The sequence below is a fragment of the Physeter macrocephalus genome, chromosome 4 (genome assembly GCF_002837175.3).
Source record: "Physeter macrocephalus isolate SW-GA chromosome 4, ASM283717v5, whole genome shotgun sequence".
Classification (NCBI taxonomy): domain Eukaryota; kingdom Metazoa; phylum Chordata; class Mammalia; order Artiodactyla; family Physeteridae; genus Physeter; species Physeter macrocephalus.
This window is the reverse complement of record NC_041217.1, coordinates 15,971,068-15,991,108: the sequence shown is the minus strand read 5'-3', so window position 1 is coordinate 15,991,108 and position 20,041 is coordinate 15,971,068. Positions and strand designations below refer to the sequence as shown.

Sequence of the window (20,041 nt, the reverse complement as noted above, 5' to 3'; positions counted from 1 at the left end):
TCTCCCCCTTTTCCCCTTTGATAACCATAAGTTTGTTTAGTATGTCTGTGAGTCTGTTTCTGTTTTGTAAATAAGTTCATTTGTGCCATATTTTAGATTCCACATATAAGAGATAGCATATGGCATTTGTCTTTCTCTCTCAACTTACTTCACTTAGTATGATAATCTCTAGGTCCATCCGTGTTGCTGCAGATGGCATGATTTCATTTCTTTTTTACGGCTGAGTAATATTCCATTGTATATGTGTACAACATCTTCTTTATCCATTCATCTGTCGATGGCCATTTAGGTTGCTTCCATGTCTTGGCTATTGTGAATACTGCTGCTATGAACACTGGGGTGCATGTATCTTTTCCAAATAGAGTTTTCTCCAGATATATGCCCAGGAGTGGGATTGCTGGATCATATGGTAATTCTATTTTTAGTTTTTTAAGGAACTTCCATACTGTTCTCCATAGTGGCTGCACCAATTTACATTCAAGTGGTGCTACTTTAGACGTGGTGATTAGGGGAAGCCTCTGAGGAAGGAGGTGCCATGATGCAGTGACCTGCAGAGTATAGAGAAGCATCTAGCACAGTGCTTGGCAGGTGGTTAGTGCTTAATCAGTGGTCACTATCATTATAACTCCTATCATCATTAACCTCAATAACAGTGGGGCCTGCGTGCCCTTTCGAAATTTGGGGAGCCTGTAAAGTCTTATAGGAGGCTTGGTTTAGAGCGCACGTATAATGGAATTCTCTATCTGTATATATCAAGATGTTTTATTTTCAGTTACAATTTAACTTTGGAGATAGCTAATAATGTTTAAAGGAAAATCACCAAAAGCTGATTGTTCTGTGTGGTTAAATATCTTGCCATTTTTCCCCTTCAGTACCATTAAACCTATCTTGCTCACCTACTTGTGTCAGACACTGTGCTAGGCACTGGGGAAACAAAAACATAAAACTGAGTCTTTGCCTTCAGGAAGCTTAGAATCTTAATAGTTTCCCTAAAAATTCAGGACTCATGCACTCTTTGTTTGACTCGAACCTGCAGGAGAGTTGATATGCTGACAAGGCTCTGTAGAGTTTAGAAAAAACAAGTTGCATTCGAGTGTTAACTTTGATGTTTGTTTAGTTCTATAAAATATGTAAGAGGCTTTTCCATTAGTGAGTAAGACTTTCAAAAAGCTTTCAGAATCTCATGTCACAAGTCGTCGTTAAGTATTGCTAAAGGGGAGTCACAAAGACTGACAGCTTGGAAACTTAGCACAGTATGTGGTTTAGGATGCGTGGCCAAAGCGAAGCCCCCATTCCCATCTTAATTGAGGTCATGCAGGGCCAGCTGATTCATTTGGTCTGAAAAGTCCAGACTGCATGGGAATCTACAATCCACTTGGCAACACTCTATTATCCTTTGGCCTTTATAAGCAGCATATCACACCCTGTCTGGGGAAAGTTAGGGATGAAAATCTCAGCCTAGGTATATTTCAATGATGGAATGAAGTGGGATTTGGGAAAAGTGATTTACACCTGAGAGACACACATGCGGTGCATTAAGTGGCGTACATAAAACACACCTGGAGATTGCTTTCCGGAGTCTTTTTTTTCAGCCGCTCCGCGGCATGTGGGATCTTCCCGGACAGGGGCACGAACCCGAGTCCCCGGCATCGGCAGGCGGACTCTCAGCCACTGCGCCACCAGGGAAGCCCAGCCGGAGTCTACTTTTGTTGTGAGTCTATAAGTTTACTTAGGGACCAAACATGGCACCTACTCAGAGAGGCCTATACTGACTCTGTTACTGAACCAAACTTGAGTCCACCCTCCTGCACGCAGTAGAGCCAATCTACTGACACCAGGTTGTAGTGAAGGAAAGTGCAGTATTTCTTACAGGGCGCCAAGCAAGGAGTCAGGTACCTAGTGCTTAAAAGGCCCGAACTCCCCGATGGCTTTCAGGGAAAGGTTTTTAAGGACAGGGTGAAGGAGGGGCTTTCAGGGTGTGTGATCAGCTCGTGGACACTCTTCTGATTGGTTGGTGGTGAGGTCATCAGGAGTCAACATCATCAACCCTCTGGTTCCAACCGGTCTGGGGTCTCCGTGCTTGTGGGCAACATACAGTTAACTTCTTCCACCTGGTGGTGGTTTCGGTATCTGCAAAACCGCTCAAGGATATGGCTCAGAATATTATCTATAGCTCTTGAGGAGGAACTAAAGGACTTTGTTTAATGGATAAACTATTATTATTTTGTCTTGCTTGACTGTTTTCCTCTGCTTCTGCAGTTTCTCATTTCTCTGCTTAAATTTATGCTTTGGAACTTGGGGAAAGCCTGGGAGGCTAAAGTTCTGCTACAGACAAGAGGCAGGCGGAGGACCTGGTGGGGGGGGGTCTGTCCTGGGAAGGCCCCATAGGGTCCTGCTCGGTTGCAGCTTTTAACCACTGCTCTTCACACTCTACCTCCTTTCTCTGCTTTTTGCTCTTCAGAGGAGCATTTTGTTCTAGTCACCTACCCTACCCTATCCTACCCACTCCTATTCTGTAGTTCCCTATTAGGTATGCATTTGCATATTCCTTGGCTGTCTCTCCCATTAGGTGTGTAAGCCTTGTGAGGGCAGGAACTTCTTGTTCACATTTGTATACCCAGTACTTGGTGCAGAGTAGACACCCTATGAATATTTGCTGAATTCATGAGTTGTAGCAATGATGGCTGATGACAGGAACAGTAACAATAAAACCCTGAAGGTTCAGGAGAGCAGTCAAAACTCTGAAATCAGAGCAAGGTTTCTAACATTTGTTTAGATGGCAGAGAACTGGATGCTCTGTGTAGGACCACGTGATGTAGTGATGCATGAAATGAACTATCTTTCTAAACTTTATCGTACGATAGCGGTACTATGGCCAAATGTTAAAGCAACTATAGGGACGAGGCTAGTAAGTTGTATTTCATTGATTGCTTTAAAATATGTATACTTTTATTAAATTTTTTTTATTTTTTGCCGTTTGGATAAGGGGTGTTATTATTCAGCTTTAACAATAAGACTCGTTGATGCAGATTGCAAAACATCCATGTTCTGGGGTGTGGGGTACACACTGATTTCAACATACCTGCTGTTCTAGAAACATTGTCTTTACCTTTCACGCTATCCTTCAGGTTATATGCTTCACTGACACTATGAACAAAATCTGGATGGTTTGACCTAAGAGTAGACCCATGTTGGAAAAATCTCCAGTGACATTCCTTTGTGAGTTCAGATAATTTTAAGAGAATTGTTGGATATAAGAGATTTTCTTAATGTTACTGTAGATTATTTACGTAGCTTGTTAATCATCCAACTACTCCAATTACTCTTTCAACTAAGAGTCATTATAAAGGGCTCAGGATAGGTCCTCCACCCCTGAACTTCACCCCTGCACATACCATTCATCTAGGTTAAAGCCAAACCACCTTTCTCGGAAAGGAAATTTCAGGAAACTGTTCAAACATCTCAGTCATAACTGATACAGAAGAACTTTCTTCTCACCAACTCTTTCCAGTGGAGAAGGTCTTGTAAACATCTACTACTGAAGCACAGGTAGAAACTCATGAAAATCAAGACATCCTGCCTGGAAGCAGAAAACTGCAGGAACACCTTTTACTTCTGAATATGAAGGAAAGTGTGAGCCATTGCTGAGTTATTGGGTATAAATGTATAATGACTGGGAATGGGACACTGCATGAAGGAAATCTGGTGCTGGCTTTAAACACACACTCATCTATACATGTTATCAAAGATTTGAGTTGAGTTTTTTGATTGGTGGTATCTTTGAAACCACAGTTTTACCTATTGCATAAAGATTTTAACTGGAGAAAGGGTGATACATTACATAAATCTATAAATCTCTCTTTGTGAATGAAAAGATACTCGTATCTGATGTTTAGTTTCATCTCATTGACAGAAATTACCCACTCCTCCATTTTCAGACAAGTAATTAAATGCAAACAATAGACACTCAGGTGGACAAGAAGGTCTCCATCTGCAACTTCTGCCTTTCACGTCTCATGGCAGAAGTGTGATCGTTGCCCTTCCACTTAAAGGGCTGTGACTGAGGGGCTACCGTTTACTCTTAGCCTTCACGCTAGCAGAAGAGGAAACTTGAAGCACTGCAAAAACGCATAGAAGGCTTTTTCTTGTTCTGTATGCACGTTTATCTTCTCATTCATTTTTGTCTGAATAAGTGTGCATAAAAGAGATTTCCCTTGAGCGTGTGGTAAATTACTAGGGATAAACAAGAGGGCTGTCCAGAAGTGTCTGATCCTGTTCTCTGAAAGGCACAGGTCAGCTGGGAAGATTCCGGAAGTAGCCAAGTGTAGAGACCAGAATCTGAGCCAGGGAAAGGTACAAACACGAGGTTACCAAACACAGAGAGTTCCCCAAGAAGAGGAGTCAGGTATGAACTGAATAGTCAAGCCATCAAATCAGAGCCCACTGGATCTGAGGGGCGAGGTTCCCAAACAAAAGGGCAGCAACTAAGAATGAGGCCAGAACCCAGTGCCAGCCAGACGGGGAAGCTGAGCCCCGTAAAGCAGGCAGGAGGTGGGAGACAGCGGGCTTGTTGCCTAGTTCCTGTGTCCACGGGCACAGGCATAGCCTGAGCCTTGAAAATTACAGTGAGGAAAGCAGAGGGCAAGTATGAGGGATTGTGGGCAGAAGTCGGGGTGAGATTAAAAAATAGTCTTTCAGGGCTTCCCTGGTGGCGCAGTGGCTGAGAGTCCGCCTGCCGATGCAGGGGACACGGGTGCGTGCCCGGGTCCGGGAAGATCCCACGTGCCGCGGAGAGGCTGGGCCCGTGAGCCATGGCCGCTGAGCCTGCGCGTCCAGAGCCTGTGCTCCGCAACGGGAGAGGCCACAACAGTGAGAGGCCCACGTACCGCAAAAAAAAAAAAAAGAAAAAAAGTCTTTCACAGATAGTCCAAAAAATCTTGGCAGTTTTCATGGAATACCTAAATCCTATTGGTAAGTCATTTTTCCCCCTGAGTTTCTTATTCAAACAGAGATAATGATAGACACATATAGCCCTGGAGTTGATTATAATAGGTAATGCAGTAGTAATTATGCAACTCTGGGTGTGTCTTTACTTTCTTCTAAATGTGTTTTCTTTCTAGAGGCTTAACTATCTCAGAGCCTTAGTTTGAATTCCACCTGAAACAGACACCAAGACAAAGATTCAAGGGCAAGTAATTTATTGGGGAAGCAATCTCAGTAGAAAAGTGAGGAAGTAAGACAGAGAAGAGAAGGCAGCCGATAAAGATTTTCATTATCAAGGAAGTTATAACTAGAACTCAGTCCTGCTGGGAAACTGGGAGGCCTCGGAGTGATCCCTCTGATAGGTGATGGAAATGGAATATTTGTACACCAATTCTCCTGTCACTCATTGGTCAGGGCTGCCATAGGATGTTGATCTCCCGGTACATCACCACTGCCATGCCGGCAAGCAGGCAAAACCCATCATGGCATGCCTCTTGGCAAAGAAAACCCAAAGAAGACTACAGACGATGGCAGTTAAGCCAGCCTATACGGAATTGGTAAGGGAAGGGGTGGGCAAGATGGGCTCTGCTATACCCAGGGAGTGCTTTGGCTAACTGTCCTGGTCTTAAGCTCATATAGCAAAAATATGGTAGATAGGAAATGAGTATCCTCATCAAACTCTTGACCTGGACTCGCCTGCTGGGTCTAGATGGAAAGCTTAGAAGAAACCGAGATTCCTTCCCATCCCCCGAAATTAGATTTTCCCCTTAAAGAAGAAATAGGATTGTAACGGAATCACATACTTTATTAAAGCACACACTCAATCAGAAGTTCCAAACCTTTAGCACTGGAAAGATATTTCCAAGCAGGAAGGGGAAGCTGGACCAGACAGCTTGGAATTCAGTCATCAAGGGAGCAACTTTGCCTTTGAAATGTTTGGAGAAATTTAAACTGCCTCCTCCTTCTCCAGCCTGGGTCTGAGGGTGAAGTTTCCAGCATATTCCTCGGAGTCTTACCAGGCTCTTCCAGTGTGTGGAGGTTCTTCGAGGGAGGTGCATCTGTTAGGTCAAGAATCTCTTTACCAGGGGTCCTTTCCTGTGGTGGGTGGGAAAAACCAGAAGGTGATTTAGAAAGCTGTCCAAAAGGACTCCTTGCCCTACCCCATCAGCCTCTGGTACTAATAAATACATTTTAAAGTTCAGAATTGTCCCCAGATCTCTCCAAGTGATCTTTTAGAGATTTGGTTTTGTGAAAGTAGCCTTGGGATCTGGAGCTGTCATAAAACGCTTCCACCCTGGCAAACTCCACCATGATTCTGAAATTCTACTCTCGCTTTTGCCCGTGAGGAAGCGGTTGTAATAATAAGGAATGATCGTTACAGACACTGGTGATTTGTATGAAATTTTTCTTGAGTTTATTATTTAATAAAGAACATTCAGAAATAGGCAAGTAAAAAACGTCATTTATGTCACAGATGAAAAAGCCACATATATGTATTAATGGAATTCATTCACTGGTTTATGGACCCAAACTTCTCTTGGGACTCTATATAGACCCCTCTCCATTTGACAGGAATGCAGATTAGTCACCAAATATTATGTGTGATTAGCCCGGGATTATTCAGAATTCTCTAGTGGGCTCACTAAGGGACTTTCTTTGGTAGCGTAGAGCTTAGAAACATTTTGAAGGAAGACAGCTCAGAGGTTTGCGGCAATGTTGGTTGGTTGTGCTTTTGCTGAACAGACGATTTTAGAGACACCTGGGCCATCCTCTCTGCACAAAGAATCTTTGTAAACGTTTCCTCTAGTCAGCACTTTCCCATTATAGGAATGGTTAAAATGATCAGGTGTCCTCCCCCAAACAGATGTTTATTTCTGCCAAAACACTGTAAAGAGCATCCATCTTGAAGATGTTAGAGGAACACATACTTGCAGCTGAAAGGTGTACTCGGCTTGTTAAGACTTGGCCAGATAAACCTTTTATGTTTAGGGAGTTATTTTGTATGAAGCTAGTGCCTGGAGAGTGTGTGCCGGTCATTTCCTAGTAGTGTGGATGCAGCTTGGAGATGAGAAGGTCTTAAAGGGATGGTAAGGATTTATTTTGAGCTCCCAGTTCTTCAAAAGAAAAAATATACAGAAGAGTATATTCCTGCCAGAGGTTCAGAGAAACCTGGACATAGCCGTTGTTTCTTTTGTTTCAGGAAACAAAGCAGGAGATTTGCCGGAGCCCTGCACACGGGAAGCTCTAAATGTAGTCATGCTCTTTGGTTATTTATAGCCCATGGGCTCCGCCCACCCTCCCTCCTATTATCTCCCAGCCCCCTCCCCCCCAACCATGCCATATTTAGATCTGAAGCGTCATCTTCAGACTCTGTGTGACCACAGCAAGGTTGTGCCTTTGAGAAGCGTGGCAGGATATGTTTTTTGTTTTTGTTTCGTTTTGGTTTTGCCTAGTGGAGGAGATAACCATTGGGGAAATTTTCACCTTCTGGGGGATAAGGCTTGGCTCTGTGTAAGAAACCCAACTAGCAGGCAGGATCTCTTTAACATTATTTTATAGAAGGACGTATTTTTGTCACAATCTGGTATTTGTTGCAAAAAAGCACTGCTGTCATATATTACCAACTTTTTTGGAGTAGATTCTTTAAAAAATGGATGTCTGTCCACTAGAGAGGCATTATTTTATTCATATTTGGGTAAAATAAAAATTTTAGTTCGCAAAATTTTTCATGCAGAAAGATCTGTGTTACCTGAGAAAGGAGATATTTGAAGATATATCAGGAAATTACCAAAACAAAACCAAACAAAACAATACCACTGGGTTTGATACTAATTTTAATAATAGCTAAATATGTGCTAAGTGTATTTCATGTGTTACTTTATTTTATCACCAGGTTACATACCAGGTGTGTAGTAGCATTCCCATTTTACAGGTAAGGAAGCTGAGGTTTAGAGAATTAAACAACCTATGTAACGTCCCTGAGCTGGCCAGGTTTCAGACTCAGGTGGCCTGACTCCTGGGCCAGTGCTTGTAACTATTTTCCTAATGCCCTTAAATGCAGTTCTCTGATGGCTCATGTTATCTGGTGTGTGTGAAGGTAGAATTGATGATGATTGTGACCTAGGCATCTGCAGGTCACTGGAAAGGCCAGTGCCTGTGATGTCACCCATTATAAAAACAGAGTCCTTATTGCTCATTAAACTCTAGGTCTTGATTCAGAAATATCAGCAGAGCCTCTTTGTCTGTTGCTTATGGTAGAATAGAGTTCTCTCCTACATTCTCTTGCTACTGAAAGCCAGTCATATGGCTGAAAAGAATAAGTTTGCAAGCCACAGATCGGTTTTAAGTAAGGTGTTCTTCTGCTATCTACGATTTTATTCCATTAGGATAATTTCCTTTCTTTCCCTTTTCTCCTGAAAGCACTTTATAAAACCACAGCTCTGCAGAAACTGCCCTTGTCACCCTTCAGTTGCATCCCTGTCCATGAGTGCAGCGTCAGGATGAGCGGACACTCTCTGTTTGGCCGGAGTGGGGAAGGATACACTCCAGGTATGGCAGGGGGAGTGGGGGAGGGCTTTGTTTATGGGGGATAAAAAAAAGCAAACAGTGAGAGATAAGTTCTCAGGTCTTCTGTTGAGACCAGCATATGGTTGTCCATCTAGGACAAATAACTTTAGCCTTGTCCCTTTTCAGAGCTGAAAAAATACTCTTTTCTTAGAAAATACCCAACTGACACCTGCGTGTTTTCTCTCCAGCGAAAGGCGATACTGTGGGGTTTGTATTAAAGAATTTAACGTTTCACTGTCTTCTTCTTCTTCTTCAAGTGATACTGGGTGTGGCTAAGCTGTTGCAGGCTTGCTGTCAAGGTTGCATGTTTAAAAAAAAACACCCGTTTTCTTAAAACGGGGGCAAAATCCTGGCATTTTTAAGGACAGGTTTTCTCTGAAGGAGGGAGGAGAAAAATATGGAGACTGATGAATTCATCAAGCTGAAAATGCACGAGGCAGTGAAGCACTCAGGCTTCCATACACGCCAAATGGAAAGAGAGCTCCCATTACTGTTGAGATGCACAGACACAGCCCCGCTAATCGCTTGGTCATGCTTGGGAGACACTAAGTCGTCACAGGGCGTGACATGGTGAGAGCAGGGTGCCAGGGGTTTGTTGTAAGAAAAAATTGTTGATTTAACATCCATAACCAGCAGCATTGCCTTCCCCGACCCTCATCCTCAGGTGACAAGCCTTAGTGGGAAAAATGCTTCTGTGTCTGTATGTTTAACTCTTTAGGTTCAAGCCAATTGGAAATCATATGGGAGGTAAAAAATTGTGGAGTAAGTGACTACTTGAACTAAGAGATTAATTTCTGCTTATTTCCACAATTTGTTGTTTCTTGTATATGTAGGTGTGTGGTATTCAATGTAAAATCATAATAGTTAACATTTATTGAAGAGTTGATTTCGTGCCAGGTACTGTTTTGATTTATTTACCTGTCGTGAGGCTGTCCTCGCGACAGCCCTATGAAGTAGGGACCAGAATTGTCTCTACTTTATAGAAGATAAGTAGCCTGCCCAAGGTCACATAGCTGAATGAGTAGTGGAACCAACTTTGGAGCTGAGATTGTCTGACACCTAAGCCTCTACTGTTGACCACTGTGCCTTGTATTCGATTATGTCCTTTGAGAAATCCAGTGAAACCAGAGGACAAATTAGTCAAAGGGACATAGTATACTTTTTCATTCTTTCAACGTACATTTTACTGAATATTGTGCCTATGGTAGAGTGGAAAGACAGACACACCTGTAACTCCAACGTAATGCTGTTCGTGCTGTGATGGAAAGGTGCACCGGGGCCAGGGCTGCCATGGAGGAAAAGTCAGCTCATCTTTGGGAATTGCTTTCACAGGCATGGCTATATAACCAGTGACTAGCATGTTGTCTGGCTAGATCTTACTAGGTACTCAATACATAGTATAGTCAGGAAAGGAAGCAAATACATAACATTTGAGCCGAGACTTTGTGGTTTAAGAATAGTTTTCCTATGGACAAGGTGAGAAAAGGCAGGCATTACAGAACGAGAGAAGAACAGTCGTAAAGACAGGAGAGCACTGGGGATATTTTGGAAACTGTACTGGTTCTATCGAGCTGGAGTGCAAAATGGAAGATGCCTGAGTGGAGGCAAGAGAGGGGGCCAAGACTGTTCACTTAACAGGCAGACTTGTCATTGACATTGTGTACTGTGCAGTGGGCTGTGGGTGTACCTGGAGGAGTGAGGGATACCACTGAAGCCATGTGAGACTCTGGAGGAGTGGTCCAGTTTTGAGGTTAGGGAAGCAGTGCCTTGGATGATGGATTGAAGGGTTGGGGGAGTGGTCAAGACTGGAGTCTATTAGAATACTCTTGGATAAGATTATGTGGGTGTGAACTGGCATGGTGCCTGCAGAGTTGGAGTGGTGGGATATACTTAAGCACTCTTCAAAGAGACTGCTCATTCATTAGATACGAGGAAAGAGGAGATGGGAGGAACTGAAGGTTGATTTCTGGTTTGAAAAAAAATTAGTAAGCCATTAATTTTTTTATTGAAGAATAGTTGATTTACAATATTGTGTTAGTTTCAGATGTACAGCAGAGTAATTCAGTTATACATACATATTTTTTTCAGATTCTTTTCCATTGTAGGTTCTTACAAGATATTGAATATAGTTCCCTGTGCTATATGGAAAATTGTTGTTTATTTTATAATATATACAGTGATGTGTGTCTGCTAATTCCAAACTCCTAATTTATCTCTCCCCTCCTTTCTCTTTGGTAACCATAAGTTTGTTTTCTATGTCTGTGAGTCTGTTTCTGTTTTGTAAATAAATACATTTGTATTATTTTTAGACTCTACACATAAGGGATATCATATAATATTTGCCTTTCTGTGTTCTGACTTACTTCACTTAGTATGATAATCTCTAGGTCCATCCATGTTGCTGCAAATGACATTATTTCATTCTTTTTTATGGCCGAGTAGTATTCCTGTGTGTGTGTGTGTGTGTGTGTGTGTGTGTGTGTGTGTATGTGTATGTGTGTGTATATACACCACATCTTCTGTATCCATTCATCTGTTGATGAACACTTAGGTTGCTTCCATGTCTTGGCTATTGTAAATAGTGCTGCTGTGAACATTGGGGTGCATGTATCTTTTCCAATTAGAGTTTTCTCCAGATATATGCCCAGGAGTGGTATTGCTGGATCATATGGTAGTTTTATTTTTAGTTTTTTAAGGAACTTCCATACTGTTCTCCATAGTGGCTGTACCAATTTACATTCAAGTGGTGCTACTTTAGATGTGGTGATTAGGGGAAGCCTCTGAGGAAAGGAGGTGCCATGATGCAGTGACCTGCTGGGTCAAAGAATATAGGGAAGCATCTAACGCAGTGCTTGGCAGGTGGTTAGTGCTTAATCAGTGGTCACTATCATTATAACTCCTATCATCATTAACCTCAATAACAATGGGGCCTGTGTGCCCTTTCGAAATTTGGGGAGCCTGTAAAGTCTTATAGGAGGCTTGGTTTAGAGCGCACGTATAATGGAATTCTCTATCTGTATATATCAAGATGTTTTATTTTCAGTTGCAATTTAACTTTGGAGATAGCTAATAATGTTTAAAGGAAAATCAACAAAAGCTGATTGTTCTGTGTGATTAAATATCTTGCCATTTTTTTCCCCCTTCAGTACCATTAAACCTATCTTGCTCACCTACTTGTGTCAGTCACTGCGCTAGGCACTGGGGAAACAAAAACGTAAAACTGAGTCTTTGCTTTCAGGAAGCTTAGAATCTTAATTTTTTCCCTAAAAGGTCATTAATTTTATGAGGGTTATAAAAAATGGAACAGATTTGGGTTAAAAATTGTGCGTTTAATTTGGTCAGGTTTGAGCTTCCTTTGGGACATGTGTCTGGAGATATCTGTAAGACAGTTGAACATACACGACTCAAAGTTGGGCAACAGGGCTGTGTTTGAACAAGAGCCATCAGCAGACATGGAGGTCATAGATAGTGAATTTTACTAAGCAAGGTTATCATTCCATGCATGGTGGAGTAACACAGAGGGCAAGCATTAGTATTACACCAACAGGCAAGACAGAATAGGGTTTAGTAGCCAATAGATGGGGTTATTAAAAGGACTTCATGAAAGAAGAGATTTGGGACTAGAAAGTTAGACTTTAACTGGGTGGAAAGAAAAGAAGGGGAAATAATAGTTTTGTATGGAAAAGTCCTCAGGTTTAGCAAAGTGATGTTTTAGAAGCTTCCCTTGGGAGATACCCGTTTCAAATACTGGATTGTTTGGCTCTGGAGGGTGCTTTAGGAATTACTTTAAAAAGAAGTAGGACCTCAGTGAAACACATGCATGTGTATTAAATCACTATTAAACCTTTTTCTGAAATTGGACAGCTGACTATGTGTAATGTGTTGGTAACAGTTTTCCTCTGAAACAAAATTTCAATTTTCATCCCAATTATGAAACATTTATTATAGTTCTTATTATGTTGCCAGTCGTAGTTCTGAGTACTTTACACCTATTACCCATTTAGTTTTCACAACACTCCCATGAGGTAGGGACTCTTATTGTCTTCATTTTGCAGATGAGGAAACAGAGGCACAGAGTTTGAGTGATTTGCCAGGTGGCTGCTAAGTGGCTGGTTCTGGACTTGGAATCTGGAAGTTCTGGCTCCACTACTGTACACTATATTATCTCCCTGATATCATGACCAGAAGACCCAAGAATCTAAGAATCTGGCTGTGACCGAGCTTTCCATCTCTTGAGAACCCCAAGTGATACTTATGCCTGGCAAATCACAGGCTAGTGGGACTAAGTAATACTGTATTGGGATGTATGTATGGTGCCAGATCCCAAAGCAGAGCTCTGGGAAGTCCAGGGGAGAGGCTGATTGTCCATAAGGCCAGTCCTGAGTCATACCTTTACCACCTTCAAGGAAAGGCCCGCGCGGGATGTCCCCACCATGATCTGAGGACCTGGGGCCGGAGGAGATAGTGCCAGAGAAAGGGGAGTGCTAGAGGGGCTTTTCTGTTGTCAAAATCAAGCCAGTCTCAGCTACATCTTGAGTATCCCTGGCTAGCTCCCAGGAGAAAAGGAAGGAGGGAAGGAGGAGGGGAAGGGAGAGAGAGCAGGGAAGTGACTTCTCTTCTCTAAGGTGGGCTGGCTATTCAGACCTAACCAGTAAAGGAGAAGAGGCTCCAGCCCTTGTGTACTTGGTCCCTGTGGCCTTTACCCCCTCTGAGTGTTTCACCTCTTTAAGCACATAGCCTAATCAGCCCCAGAAAAAGAGGGAGGAGAGAAGAAGACAATAAAGGAAAAAGACTTTGGACTTCTTCAAGGAGCCCAAATGGCCCACAGGTCTCACTTCATCCCTGGCTACACAGAAAAAAATTCCTTTTCAGTACAAGGTACCTGTACATTAGGGAAGCAGCTTGGGGTTCATGCACCAGGATGGCTCTTTCTGCCCTGTCATCAAGGAGATTGGCAGTTAGTAGCCTTGCATACAGCGTTGGGGAACTGAGCCCAACGTGGGGCTGGCCACGGGGTCCGAACTGTGGATAAAGATGAAAAGATGGATGTTGGATGTGCCTTTGCAGAGCTGAGCCCACGATGTCCAGGAGATCTTTCTTGATCCTAGTAAAATTAGGGTAGCACATTTGAATAGATGCCATTTTATTCCCTGTGTGAGAAGAGTTGGAAGATGTGGGTTTTAATACCAAGTTTAACTCTAACTGGCTGGCAACTAGCACACTTGTTCTGTGAAGGCCAGATGGTAAATGTTTTCTTTTTCTATTCAACTCTGCCATTGTAGTGCAAAAGCAGCCTTAGGTAAGTATGTAAATGAATGAGCTCGGCCGAGTCCCAACAGAACTTTCTTTAAAAAGCAGGTGGGGGGTGGGAGGATGGAAGATGGGAGAGGCAGATTTGGGCCGACTTCATAGTCTTGCCGTCCCTTGTTTTAGACAAATGACTTGACTTCCCGAGTGTCTCAGTCCCCTCATTCCTCCAGTTGGTTGAGTATTCTCACCCAGCAAGTCAGGAGGTTGCAAATACCTGGCATAATAAATAGTTCATAAAAGAAGGAAGGCTGGTTGCAGAGGTGCCAGCCAGCTGTGGGACCTTGGCCTTGTACTTGCTCTCAGTTTTTGAGGACTTTTTCAGCTCTCACATTCTATGTAGAAGAGTTTGAAAAAATGCTTTGCAAATATAAAGTAAAATCAAAGCTATAAGTGTCGCTAAAAATTTCTTTAAAAAACTAGTCCACTTCGGACTTCCCTGGTGGTCCAGAGGTTCTGTGCTTCCAGTGCAGGAGACATGGGTTCGATCCCTGGTTGGGGACGTAAGATTCCACATGCCTCGCGGTGCGGCCAAAAAATTAAAAACAAAACCAAAACCAAACAAACAAAAAAACTAGTCTCCCTCATTCCTTAGGTTAAAAAGCATAATCCTCACTGGAAAATTAGTTTGTGTACTCTTTACTTTGTAAGAGTTTTTCCTCCTAATATCGTTAGGTTGCATTAGAACTTGACTCCTATGAGCTTGACAGATAAGATCCAGTTCCCTAGCAGGAGGCAGAGGAAATGCGCCAGTCTGGAGGAAGGCAAAGAAAGTGTCTCCTAAAAAACATTTAAGCCAATAATGCCTACTTGCTTCAATAGTATTCCTAGAATTTCTCTAAACAGTACAAGAAACAGACGTAAAAGAAAAAGAGATGACATTCCATTGCTTTTAACCCTTTTATGAATATAAATGTAAAAAGTACTGAACAAAGTATAGGACAGATAATGATTCCATCTTCACTCTAGATACTATATCCTCTGGGGTCCACCGTGATTAATCTAATAGAGAGAGGAGGTGGCTCCATATTCACTTATTTCCCCTCTAGTGCACTTGATTTAAGGCAGGATACAGAATGGGACGTGCCTACACACTCTCCTTCCTTATGAAAGTCATAAGAGTAATAAGGAAGAAAGACAGATTCATGTGAGTCCAATCCATCGTTTAAGCACAAAACAAAGCTCATTATTGAAGAGTAATAAAAATGAGTCTGTGTGGCAGTTAGGTTCCTACAAATAAAAATTGCCACCAATGCGGCCGTTGCCTGTCTTTGTGAAATGAAGAGATGAATGCTACCTTTGTTCAATGAGCCCATAATTAAGAGGTGTTTGACACCGAAGGCTATTGCTTTAAAAAGGTATTGCTGTGTAAATGTCAGACCAGTGGAGACGCTGGGTTATGAAGGTTACAACAGCCAAAGGTAAGCTTAATGAAACAGCCAATGGCACTGACATGGTTTAGCGATTCAGCCAATAGCTTAAGCATTTACAGCCACATGGAGTAGCATCCTAGTTTCTTTCCAACTTCTTTTTATTTTAAGCTGGGAGTGTTGGAGTGGATGGGGGAGGGGAGTAATATGTGTGTGGTATACACACACGTGTACATGCCTTTTTAGGAGCATTTGCTCCTTGGATATACTGAGGGATACTTATATAGCTTAAAGTGAGTATTAATTTATAGTTATTAAAGTGATTTTTATTTTGCATATTTGTACATCTTCAGTACCTAACAATTTCTTCATACTCTTTTGTATTAGCACTAGCAATTTTGTTGGATATACTTTTCCAACTAACTTGGATTGGATGTTTCTATTAGTTGGTGTTAGATAAATTGCAAGACATGCTCTGAAGTAGATTTCATCCCTGTGAGAACTGCAGAGCCAACGAACTTCCAAAAGATGGTTGGCTGTCTCATAGAGAGCAGTCCTTTTTGCAATATTTGTTGTAGGGTAAGATGATTTGATGTTGAGCTTTTGGGGTAGGAGGTTAAGGTGATCTGTCCCAGGAATCTGCTCCTTGAAATGGAATATGTAAAGGATCTTACAGGGGATGGCATACAGTAGATGCTCAACATTCATATTGAGATATCCTCCTTATTCCATCAGTTGCCTGTTTTTGAATCTCTTAGGTTAAGGATGGCTCTTTGTAGTCAAAGAGACTAGATCCCAGACCTCTGTGTCTCTGGTATCTCCCCTCAAGGCTTAAACATGAAGCAGCAGGATTCAACAGGACTCAACAGAAAGGTTGAGTATTGAAGTGAGTAGTTTCAGAATTCTGTGTGTGCCTTTTTAATGAGCGATGCGTATTTCCAACGTGTCTGAGAATCATTGATTTCTCTGACTAGGTAGAGACCAGAGCCAGAATAAAGGAAGGCCCCCTCCAAGATCCTCCTCCGAATTGCAGGAGAGCCACATCACTATAGAAGAATTTATGGCTTCCATCACCTGAGCTCAACCCTCGCTCCAGGCTTTCTGTGCTTTCTGGTTTGCGTCCTATGGGATCTTCCCTTCACCAAAAATTAAACAGAAGTTGCCTTTTGTGTCTCCCCCTTTCCAAATCTGCCCTTGATCTGACCATACTGTTGTATTAAAAAGGTGGTAAAAGGGTATGGAAAGAAGAATGTAGAACAATGATTATTTCTTGGGTGGTAAAGTAATCCGGTCTCATTTCTGAGTCCCCACTCAATGTTTGTTTTTATTAAATATGTCTGTAAGGGCAACTGTTCTAAGTATATTACCCAAGATTCCAAGATGATAATTAACCAGCTTTGCTGCAGAATCGGTAGGAGGAACAAAGATATACATCTGCTGACTAAAAATGACACAAATTTCTTCACTAAAACAGATAGTCTCAATAGTTTAAGCAAATATCATATGGTGTTTAAATCCTATCTGCAGTTCTTATCTTTTCTGGGAAGAAAAAAAAAAAACCCTATAAATTACTTTTTAAAGTATGTTGGTAGCCTGCTGAGAAAATTCTGGAAAACAAAAAGGAAGGGTAACCCGGAAACTGCCCTCCCTGTCCTCGGAGGGGAGAGAAAAGAGAAAGAGAATGATGGGGGGGTGGGGAGGGAAAGAGACCTGTGTGCCTCGTCCAGGGAAAGTAATTGAAAATGCTAATTCTGTGCCCACAGACTACAACTTTGAAGGACAGGTCCTTGTCATTGGACTCCTCGAGAAACAGCAGAGCAGAAATAAAAATAGATCATTGACCAAAAATATCCCTTTCCAACTGAGAAGTTTTAAAGTGCTGCTGCCCATTTTTCTGTTTAAAAAATTATAAACCAGCTCTTTTATTCTTTACCATGATTTGGAGAGCAATGTATATGTGGTTTAGGAATAGAACTATTATGAATCTCAGTTTACAGAATGTTGAAATATTTTTATGGCTGTTCTTTTTCTCTTTGGAGAAAGGAATTCTCGGCAAGGGTCAATTTCAGGTTATTGTCAAATCAGGAATTTCAGAGGCTCAAGTCAATTAGCAGTTTTTGGAAAGGTGAACATAGATGGAAGTTACCTACTTTTTTCTTTAAATAAACAGAAATGTTAATGATAATGATTGCAATTACAGTAATAATTCCTTTGCACTTTAAGCTCAGGAGTCACACTGGGGTTTATAACCAGTGGGGTGGGAACAGTCACGGCAACAGAGTTTTGCAAAGTGCACTGATCATATAGTGCATTAGAAGCTAGCCATATGTTGACTGGTTCTTTCATAGGCCTACTGGCTCATGAGAAACAGGGATGTTGTTAGGAACTTAGGGTTACCAAAGGCGAAAGGGGGTGAGGAAGGGATAAATTAGGAGTTTGGGATTAGCAGATACAAACTACTATATATAAAATAGATAAACAACAAAGCCCTACTGTGTAACACAGGGAACTATATTCAATATCCTGTAATAAACCATAATGGGAAAGAATAGGAAAAAGAATATATATATATGTATAACTGAATCACTTTGCTGTACAGCAGAAACTAACACAACCTTGTAAATCAGCTATACTTCAGTAAAAAAAAAAAAAAAAAAATGTTGTTAGAAGGCAGAGCTGGATTTGGAATCCGTTCCTTCTTTTTTTCTTTCTTTTCTTTTATTCTTTAACATATATTTATTGATCCAGCACTGTTCTGGGTAAAGAACAGGGAATGTGAGAGACAGAGCCTCTGCTGGCATAGAGCTTACATTCTAGTAAGAAAGAGAACAACTAAGGAAAGATAGCAGACAGTATGTGCAATGGAAAAGAATAGAGTGAGGGGCTTCCCTGGTGGCGCAGTGGTTGAGAGTCCGCCTGCCGATGCGGGGGACACGGGTTCGTGCCCCGGTCCGGGAGGATCCCACGTGCCGCGGAGCGGCTGGGCCCGTGAGCCGTGGCCGCTGAGCCTGCGCGTCCGGAGCCTGTGCTCCGCAACGGGAGAGGCCACAGCAGTGAGAGGCCCGCGTACCGCAAAAAAAAAAAAAAAAAAAAAAAAAAGAATAGAGTGAGGGGAGGAGGGTTGGGGTTTGAATTTACATAGGGTGGTCAGGGAAGACTCCATTGAGGTGACGTTTGCAAAAAGACCTGAAGCCACTGAGGGAGTGGTTATGTGAATGCCTGGGAGGGGTGATTTCAGGTGGTGGGAACAGCAGATGCAAACATTCTGAGGAAGGGTGGTGCCTGGCGTGTTCTAGCAAAGCAAGAACAGTGATGGAACTGGAGTGAAAATAACTCAGGGGAGAGCAGTGAGAGGGGGTGTCAAAGGAGACATGGGGGAGGGGCTCTGTGGTCATTTAGGTCACTGTCATGGCTATGGCTTGTACTCTGAATGAGATGACGCCAATTACAGGATTTTGAGGAGGGGAATGACGTGATCTGATATTTATAAAGGATCCTTCCAGCAGCTGTTTAGAGAAACAAAGGCAGAGACCGGGAAACTCACTAGGAGGCCACTGTTACAATGCAGGGAGAGGAGACAGTGGCTAGCACCCTTGAGGTCCACATGGAGGCAGTGGGGGAAATGGTTGTGGGGGGGGGTCTCTGGATATACTTTGAAGGTAGTGCCAACAGGACGTGGTGATGGTTTAGATGTGAGGTCGGAGAGAAGGAAAACCTTTGAATTGCTGACTCTCATTCCACAACCATCAAAACCTTAAACAATTTCTCGCTCTGATATCAACTATAACAACAAAAACATATATGTGCATTGGACTGTGTTTTAAAAACGAAAATGCTTTTATTTCTATTATCAGTAGGTATTCTTGCAGTAGGTATTCATTCATCTTTTGGACTAACAGAGGCCCTGTGATGTTAAATACTCTGGCCAGGTTTATATAGCCTGTCAACGGCAGAGCAGACACTTAAACTCATCTCCTGCAGAACTGCTCTCCTAAAGATCATCTTCCTTATTAAGTGCTGGGACCGTAGCTTATGGGGTTCCAGCATTTCAGTTATCCAAAGGGTCCTTTGAGGAGTTGAGTCAGTGCAAAACATCTCAAATACTGTTGTTAGGAGTTATTATAGTACTGAAAATATATAATCTTTTGTGGATGAAGAGAGAGGTGCTGACCTACAGAGGAGAACGTTTGGCCATGCATTTAGCATTCTTTTTTTTTCTGGTAACTAGCGATTAATTTACCCAGTTTTGGCCACTTCACTCTTATCCACTGACTCTTCTGTAACCAACCCATCGGCCATTATTTGCGGCTTAGAGATGCCTTCTGAATTACTGAAATAGAGCAAGACTAATTCACCTAACCAACAAGTAAAAATATGACTTCAACCCCTGACAGGCTGCTGACCAGCTGACTAACCAATCACAGTTACAGTCTTTTACGGATGTGGACGACTGGCATTGTTTTAGCACATCAAGTGCTTCGGCACTTGCAAAAGTCAGCTGGCCACATTTATTGGTCTGATGGATGGATCCAGGGCTGAAGAGCAAGTTGGACGATCTATTAATAGAAAATAATATCAATAGAAGAAAAGCCCTACCAATTGAGTTCATCCGAGGTAATAATATCTAAATACCTTAACCTCAGATCATTAGTCTGGAATATCTCAATCAATATGGATTCTCCCAAAAATCAGTTTGCTTGGGGCTTCCCTGGTGGCGCAGTGGTTGCGCGTCCGCCTGCCGATGCAGGGGACGCGGGTTCGCGCCCCGGTCCGGGAAGATCCCACGTGCCGCGGAGCGGCTGGGCCCGTGAGCC

The 20,041-nt window shown here is 42.4% G+C and overlaps 1 protein-coding gene across 21 annotated transcripts in view; it reads left to right on the top strand.

The window, feature by feature from the left end:
- The window catches only part of ESRRG (estrogen related receptor gamma), a 665,923-nt gene that overhangs the window by 145,662 nt on the left and 500,220 nt on the right, over nucleotides 1-20,041 (top strand). For 11 of the 21 annotated variants that reach the window (XM_055084019.1, XM_028488318.2, XM_028488317.2 and 8 more), the window contains one exon: nucleotides 8,404-8,532. The exons of 9 other annotated variants lie outside the window; for them this stretch is intronic. The gene's annotated coding sequence lies outside the window, so the exon portion shown is untranslated. Of the gene's footprint in view, nucleotides 1-7,406; nucleotides 7,495-8,403; nucleotides 8,533-20,041 lie in introns of those variants that run through there. One more of the 21 variants, XM_028488320.2, reaches the window with a different exon arrangement.